The sequence below is a fragment of the Perognathus longimembris genome, chromosome 27 (assembly GCF_023159225.1).
Source record: "Perognathus longimembris pacificus isolate PPM17 chromosome 27, ASM2315922v1, whole genome shotgun sequence".
Classification (NCBI taxonomy): domain Eukaryota; kingdom Metazoa; phylum Chordata; class Mammalia; order Rodentia; family Heteromyidae; genus Perognathus; species Perognathus longimembris.
The window spans coordinates 8,198,859-8,207,353 of NC_063187.1; positions in this window are offsets into that span (position 1 = coordinate 8,198,859).

Sequence of the window (8,495 nt, forward strand, 5' to 3'; positions counted from 1 at the left end):
CTAATGAGCTGGGAACTCACAGGTCCTTGGCGCAAATGCCTTAAGAGGTCAGAGGACCGGGTTACCACCCCAGCTGCCAAACCTGCTGGAGGACTTCAGCCAAACCTCGCTGGCTGACACACACCGCTCAGATTTCTAGCACCCTCCTGACCAGCCACCTCACACATCCCCTCCCACCCAGCCTGGTCCCTCCACCAGCTGCGTGCTAGCTGGCCAGCCGCTGGCCGGTTCCTACAAGAGTCTTCAAAGGCTGCCTTGCTGTGCTCTTCTTTCTGCAGCTCGCATCCTGGTGCACCCATGCCTTGACGGTTTCTGGGTGAGTTGTGGTGGCCTCGGTCTCCATGCGCTGCGGTGAATTCTGCAGGTTCCCTTCTTGCTTTGCCTGTGGATCCCAGAATTCGGTGTGGAATCCAGGACAGACTTTAGCATTCGTGGGCACCCTTAGGGGAGGTCTCCCGGCCCCTGCACCTTGGCTCTTCTTTCTCTGCAATGATGTAGCTACCTCTCAAATGCCCAGCACTCGCTCTCTCCCTCTCTCTCTCCTCCTCCTCCTCCTCCATCCATCCCTCTTTCTCTGTGCATGCACTTATTTCTTTTCCTGGTGATCATCCTGCATCCTTCCTTCTTGTAGCAAAGTGCACAGAGGGGAAGTGAAGAGGGACGTAAGCCACCAGCCTCTTGGAAGCTTCATCTTCAACCTTGGCACCGACGGTGCCCAGAGGCCTTGTGAGGATTGGCAGTCTCCACGGAGGGAGTGAGTCTCAGGCCTTCAGAGGCAGCCCTTCCCCACCCGAACCCAGCCCACTCCTTGGCCTTCCAACTCCTTTTGCCCCTCTTGAAGTTGACTGTGAGTGTAACGGCCCAAAAGGCATATCTGTGTTGTAGGATCTGTTTGGTGCCATTCGGGAAGGAACGGAGAGTGATCTGGGGATTTCGGAGGGGGAGGAGGAGCCACCTAGAGAGATGGGGACGAGTCACTGGGCACCTCTCCCCCAGGGACGGGAAGGATCCCATCTGAGGACAAGCTCAGACACACAGCCAAGGAGCCTTTCCACCCATGGCAATCTGTCCTGCTAGTCTCAGAGGGAGCTCAGGAAGACAGAACCCCCAGCAAGCACATCCTCAGGCTGGAAAAGAGCAGCTGCTGGGGCTGGATAACCACACAGGGGTCAGGACAAGGGATGGCTCGGGCGCCACTGCCAGGAATCAGGGCAGGACCCGCCTTGCCATGCGGAGGGAAGGACAGAGCGATGGGATCCGGGAAACAGGCCCCGTTTCCACGCGGCCGCTGATTGAGAGTAGGACACGTGGCTGGACTTAGGTCAGAGGGCACAAACTTTCCGTCCTAAGGAACAAACACGTAGCGTGGTACCAACCGTTAATACGTGTGTTTCCTAAGAGAGTGGATCCTAGGTGTTTTCACACACGTAGGAAGGTAACGATCAGGTGACTGATATGTTCATTTTTTTATGGTGGCAATCATTCACTTTTACTCCCCAGTCACTTACGATTTTTATTTGCCAGTGACACCTCCGTAAAGCTGGGGGAGAGAAGAGGAATAATTATGGAATAGGATGACTTCACGAGCAGCAGCGCTGGGGGAGACGATAAGGAACCGCGGAGAGGCCAGGAGAGACGATGGGCGAGGGGCTCCAGCCTCACGGACCTGGCCACGGAGACATCCCGGTTTAGCACTCAGAGGAGAGCAATGGGAGAGAAACACAGCAGGGGCTCCTTGGCGTGGGGCTGGGACCTGGAACTACGAAAGCAAGGGCGAGGGACACAAAGCCGGAGGCACGGACGCTGCCTTCGGAGACGTGGCAGCCACGCGTGAGCACAGCCAGGATGCGGGGGGGAAAGATGAGACCAGAGCTCAGCGTGGCGGAGTTGCCAAGGCCAGGGGCACGCGCGCGCACAGGGTCGAGAAGGCGAGGGGTGAGGAGACAGTTGGGCGATGGCGCGAGGGCCGGCGTCTGGTTTTGTCGTCGCGTGTGTGTTGAAGGAGGAGAGGTGAGCCGGCTAACTTTTTTCATCCAGAGGAAGCGCATGGGACTGTCCTCTGCGCGCGGAGGGGAAATGACCTCGGGAAGCGATCGGTGCCGTCGTGTCATCGTAGGACCCCCGTGTTTGGCCCAGTGCACGTTTAGAGCCCGCCGGGGATCGGCCTCATTTCGCCGAGGACCGTCTCCGCCGATTGCTCGTGGCTGCCTAATTGTCCACACTTGGAGCCTTCATTTTTCTTTTCCTTGACAATCGTTTTCTTAACTAAGCCCCCTGTCACCAGCCTTTCAGAGGCATCATTAATTCTCTGCGCTCTGTTCCAGCTCTGCTCCAAGCCCATCCATTTACATTCTTTTTTAACCCCTCTCGTCCTGACTGAGTCAATTCTCTTCTCTTCCTTGCCAGGCAAATGGCAGATGGCTGGAATTACACTCACCTCATTTTTCATTTGTCAGCATTTACAGGGCTTGCAATTCCTAGGCTGGGGAGATTAACGTTGTTGAATTTTATTTATTATTATTATTATTATTATTATTATAGCTTCTCTCAAAAATACTTGTATAAATCAGGGACTCCCAGAGGTTTATTACTGGAGTAGAAATGGACAGGTCGGCTGACCACGTCCTCACTTCCAGCTAGTCTTGCCTGTTTCTCACTTCTCACGGGGAGGGAGGTGCATCGACTTACCATTTCTTCATAAAAGACCCACTTTCAGCCTTGCATGGCCTCTAGCCCCCCTGCAAGCCATCATCTCTCCTTCTGCTGTTTAGAATTGAACATGGCGTGCGTATTTGCTGGTTTCCCGAACCCAATTCTGGGGTGGAGAAAGTTAGACGGTATCTTTATGTGAGAGGCTGAAGATCTCTTGGCCATTTAAAAGTTGACATTTCCCCCAGGATGCTGACTTAGGACAAATTACCCGGTGCTATTAAACAGAAGCAAAAGAGATCCGCGTACATACGTGGATTGTTCCTGGCGAGCCAGCCATTTATAGCCGTTGCGTGACTGTTTACATCTGACAGCCTTCGCGCACCCACGGGGACTTAATTTCTCTCTTTTTTTTAAAGTGATAGGCTCTGCGGGAAACTTTGGCCATGTGGCTCCCTCCTCGCAGGGAGCTGCGGGAATCCTGCTCGCTTCCCCCCTGTGCGGGCGCCTCCAGCCGGCCCTCTGGGCTGCTCGGAAGGAACGGCAGCCGACTGCCAGGCCTCGGGGTATGTCCATCGCTTGGCGGTGGACATCCAAGAAAAGCCACTGCACCTGGGCCTGACCCAGCGCGTACTTTCCATTCCTCTCTGAAGCCACTTTTGAATTTGTTCCTCGGTGGTAATTTGTCTTCGGGCAATACCAAGTCTCCCAAGAAAGACCCTCAGCAGGTCTTTGCACTGATTGTATACACGGCAGGAGTCGAACTCAGGCTGTAAAGCAACCAGCGGGGCCGGTGGTTACAGAGGAGAAGGCAGAGGCTGTGCCGAGGGCTCATTCCTGCAGCCTTTGCCTGAGAGCGCATGGCGCAAGCGTTCCCCGCCTGCACCGATGAGCTCCTGCACACGCTCCCGAGAATGCGGGCCACTGCAGACTTCCTCCCGGGGGACACCCGGCCTGGGCCTGCATCGCTTCAGTTCCTAGGACGCTCCTTACGTCTGGGAAAGTGTGGGGTATCGACAGGCCTCTGGCTGCTGAGAAGCCTTGAGTGGAGGTGCAGGAGACGCATGCCCCACTCCGCCGGCTGCGCTGGGAGAAGTAAGGCTTCCAGAAAGCCGCGGTCGAAGCACCTAGGCCAAGGAGGGCTCCAACAGCCTGTGTGTGCTGCTAGCTCCAGCCCCGGGCAGGGGCCTGTCCCCAGCTGGTCTGGCCCTCCTGTGTCACCTTCCTCAGATGCATCCCCAAAGAGGGCTAGGACATAGGGGACCAACTACGGGTACCTCATTTTCTGGCTCTGCCATCAAGCAGCTGTGTGACCGACCAGCGACTGAGTGCCGGGCACAAAGGAGTCTGGATCCCGGCATCCCAGACCTCCCCTTCCACGGCTAGCACACCGTTGAGCTGCCCAATCCCGTCCTAATCTGAGAGAAGATAAGAAATCCCATCGCAGGGCGTTCGTAGCACTTACAGGATGTCCATCAAACGAAAGCCTGCGCCCTTCGGAGGCAAGCTCCCCCGGTCTGCCGAGGTTTAAATCCCCATGGGGTCTCGGCCTTCTCACCTGTGGGGCTATCCTCAGATCTGAAGTGCTGTCATTCATTCCCACGGGCTCGGGCCAGGGGCGGTCTCTCCGAATTACACTGGCTGACCGGGGAGAGCTCCAGGATTCTGGGGGCCGGTAGCTGGAAGGCCAGGTTGGAGGGCAGCCAGAGGCTGGTTTAAAAAAGAAAACAAAACAAACCCAAAAGTTATAAAGTAAAAAATGTCCCCAATCCTGATGCCTCGATTGAATCTGAGATCCTTATACGTTAGGCCTTCAGCTATTAAGCCATTTGCTTAATTCTAAACCGTTAAAAATCCCTGGCTGCTCAGAAAGGAACGGGCCCGTCCCCTCCCCTTCGCTGTGTATGTAGCTGTGAAGATTTTTCTCAGCCCCAGATGGCTTGTGGGGGAGACCCTTCCCCGGCTTGCCCAAGGGGGTGCAGAGACACTTTGGGGGAACAGGATGGAGCCAGGCAGTTCCGCGCTTGCCTTTTGCTTTGTTTTCCTTTCTTTTTCTTAGTTTCCCGGTGACATTTTTTAATATGAGAATTCCCAGCTCTGTTTTAGCTAAATAAAAAAAGGGCCTTTCCCCTCCACCCCCTTCCACAGCCTTAAGAACTTGTGCGCCCCTAATGGTCAAAGGCTGTAGTTACAGAGAAAGGAAGTCAAACGCTCGCTCTAAAGGACAAACTTTGCTGGAGAAGGCAGATTTGTTTTCCAGGCTGGAGTGGACTGAAGTTTGCTGTTTTTGTTGTTTCTGTCTAAAGTCTCCCCCCAACGATTCCCTCCCAGGAAAGAAACGAGCCCTATGATTAGAGAAAAGGCAGGTGCGGGGCAGGGAGTTGACATCCAACGTCGCCCTTTGCATTTATATCAGCCCAGACCCCAGCCACAGTTTCTTCAGGCTAGCATCTGTCTATGGCTGAGCGCTAAGAATGGGCCTCTGAGAACAAACCGGTATTGAGGTCCCCGTGTTTGGAGACAGAAATCTAGGGAGGTTACCGGGAGAAGAGACCTCAGCCTGGCTCGGTTGGGGTGCCTGGCGTAAGCCTCGTCGTCTGCCTTCTTGGCGTTGAACTTCACAAGCATGCAGCCCCGGGCCACCGACGGGGAGGTCAGCTCACCCGGGAAGTTTCCGGGCGCGGACCTCTGTACAGCCTCAACCTCCTCCTGTGTTCCGGTTCCGGGGCTGCCGAGGTTTGGGCAGGCAAAGGAGGGCTCCTTCTGTCTGTGTGGCTGGCAGGCACAAGCAAGCCAGCTGAAGGGCACGTCCTGGGACAGGCCTGGTGGGGCCTGGGACCTGGGGAATGCGCTGCGCGTGGAGTCAGCAGAGGGGTGGCCTGCCCCCCGGGCCTTGTGGGCCTCCAAAACACAGCTGAGGATCCCGGAACCTGGGCTCCTGTGAACCCAGGGAGTTGTCACCAGAACTAGCCCTGTCACCCCCTATTAAATTTTCCAGGGGGACCAGCAGCCCCCAGCTCGTGGCCACACGGCAGCCTGCTCCTGGCCCGGAGCTCTGGCGGGAGCCAGGCCTCCCTCTCTATTTAATGTTTCGTTCGTGGTTTTGTCGAAGGCACGGTTCCAGCCTTGGCTGGGCCACTCCGTTTGAAGTACGCGAACACTTAATGAAAGCAAACTGTTGAAGGATGGCAAGCGCAGGAATCTGGTCACTCGGAAGTCCAGGCTGGCGGCCGGGGAAGGCTGCTGCGCCGTCTCAGTCCTTCCCTCCCCCAGTGCCTTGAAAGGGCTGTGCCTCTGCCTCTCGCCAGCGGTCCAGCGTGGCAGTACTGGGGCTTAAACTCGGGGCCTCCCGCAGGTCCTTCACTGCCCGAGCCACACCTCCGGCACGTTCTGCTTTGGTATTTTTGGGGTAGAGTCTCACTTGATGTCCACGCCCGGCTGGGCTGCCATCTTCCTCCTCGTGTTTCCTTATGTCAGCAGGGATGGCAGGCTACGGTGCCCTGCCATTGTGTACGATGGAGTCCTGAGCACGTTCAGGGTCTGGAGGTGTGATCCTCTCCTCTCTGCTTCAAAAGTGGCTGGGATTACAGGCTACACCTATCTTAGTAGTAGTTCTTAAGTCTCTTTTCGTGTCTGAGGAAAGCTTTCGCTTTTCTCCCCAACACTGCTAACAAACATCATTCGGCAACAGATCCAGGCTGAGAACCATGGGGCCATGCCTTAGTGGTTTCGGGGCTTAGCCCAGGGGGCTGGGCAGTGTTTCAACCAAGAAGAGTCCACAAGTATTTGTGCCTTTCTGGGTTCTGTTGGAAAATCCAGAAAATGGTGAGCTCTGGAAAAGGAACTCTGTCCCGGCCCTCAGCTCATACTTCACAAGTGTGCAGGGCCGCACAGGCTAGCCCCAGCCACCGCCGCCCCACGGAAGCTGTGCTGAGCCCGCGGTCGAGGGGCAAGTCGTAACCCGCATCAGGGCCCGGGAGCAGGTTCTAGACGGTGCCAGGGGCCACAGCCAGGCATGCGGGGAAACTCCTGGATTTGGGGGTGGCATTCCTCGGTCCCAGGCGTTGTTGCTGTTGGCCGACCACGGGGCCGTAGGCACCGCTGAAGTGTGTAGCTCTTGTAGATGGAGATAAAGCTTGCCATTGCGGGAAATTCAGGTGTACGGAGTGTCCGGCTGAAGTATGAGTAAACTAAAGAGTAGTGAGCGGATAGAAGTAGATTGTGGGGCGGGGTGAGACCCAAGTTAAAGGAAGTAGATCTGAGGTGGGGCGGGACTGAGAGGAAGTAGATCTGGATGGGGTAGGACTGAGTGGGAGGAAGTAGATGGGGGGGGGGCAGGCCCTTATGGTCTCTGCCTTGCCTTGGCCACTTCCTGTTGCTGCTGTTCTGCTTCTTGTCCACCGTGAAGGGACCTGCTCCGCCATGCCCCCTCCCACTGCTGTGACACGAGCACTGCTGTGAATCTCCCTTCGCTTGGTCGTCTGTGCCCCGTATCCCATCATGGCACTGCCAGCTATGACTAACACAGCTGATCCACCAGGCCTCCTGCCCTGGCGCCTCTCACGGTGGCTCAGGGCAGCCCAGGCCGCAACCGGGCTCCCCAGCCAGCGAGGCAGAGCCTCACAGGCCAGAGACAGCTTGCCAGAGTAGAAAGAACTTGTGCAAGCCTCAGGGTGGACGGCCCGGGAGCCACAGCGAAGAGCGACGGGGGCTCCCGGGTCTGTCACCAACCCGAATGTGAAAGGGAAGGGGACAGGACGGGGACAGGGCTGTGCACACGAGGATGCTGAAGGATGTTCCCGCCCGTGGGAGGGCGGGGGAGGGGGTGCTCGGCAGGGCCAATGGGAAAGTGGTGAGACTAAGGTGTTGGACCGCTTTGCCTCACGAAGCCCGGCTGTGACTAGTAAATGTCGAATGCGTTGTCTCAGCACCCGGGGGCAGGCAGTTATGTCACTGTCAGAACTGATTAGACTGCGGATTAATCATGCACTCCGCACTGCCTCTGACCGGCAGGCTGCCGCAGGGGCTAGCGGGAGGCCGGTGGCCGTGGGGAGAGAAGTGTCTTTTTCTAGGAGGGACTGTTGCTCTGAACACCCGAGCTCACCGCTTTCCCGGACAGGCCTGGCTGCCCTGTGGCTCAGAAGCTCCCCCCGGGGGGAGACAGGCCACCTCTCAGTCACCCAAGACCGGGGGGGGCCCGGAGGTCCAGCCTCGTGCCAGCTGTTTGACCTTGAGCCAACCACTCGACCCCTCTGACCTGAAAAGACCTTTCTGTTAAGGAGGAAGGGGAGGCTTGAAGGGGCTCAGAGCGCCCATCAGGAGCTTTGGGAAGGCTCGAGGGATGGGAGTGGAAGGAGATGGGGTCTTTGAGGGGGCTGAGGGGGGGGAGGCTGGCCCTCAAGTGTTCATAAGGATCTCTCAGCCAGACTCGCGACAACTGAGACCACATCATTAGAGTTCCACCATGAAAGAAAGCATTGAGATCTTCCAGACCCTTCCTTGCCTTTGTCCCAGAGTCAGCCAGCATCGGGAGGCAGAGGCCTCTCCAAGGTCAGCAGTGGTATCCAGAGAGATGGGTGGTTGTCACGGTGGGGGCGGGGAGGGGGGGTGGAGATCGGAGCTGCCCCAGCCGAGCTGAGCCCGCGCCAGCTTCTCTCCTGGGCTCCCGGCACCTGCGCTGACCCCTTCACTTCTCTTCTGCCCCAGGCACACACTTTGGGGATTTCATCCCCTCTGGGCCTTTGGAGCAGCCGGAGATGGGCATAGAAGATGGGCCTCGAGTGGGCAGACAGGCCTGGGGAGCCCGAGGTTTGTAGGCGCTCTGACTGTGTCAGCGAGTGCCTGCC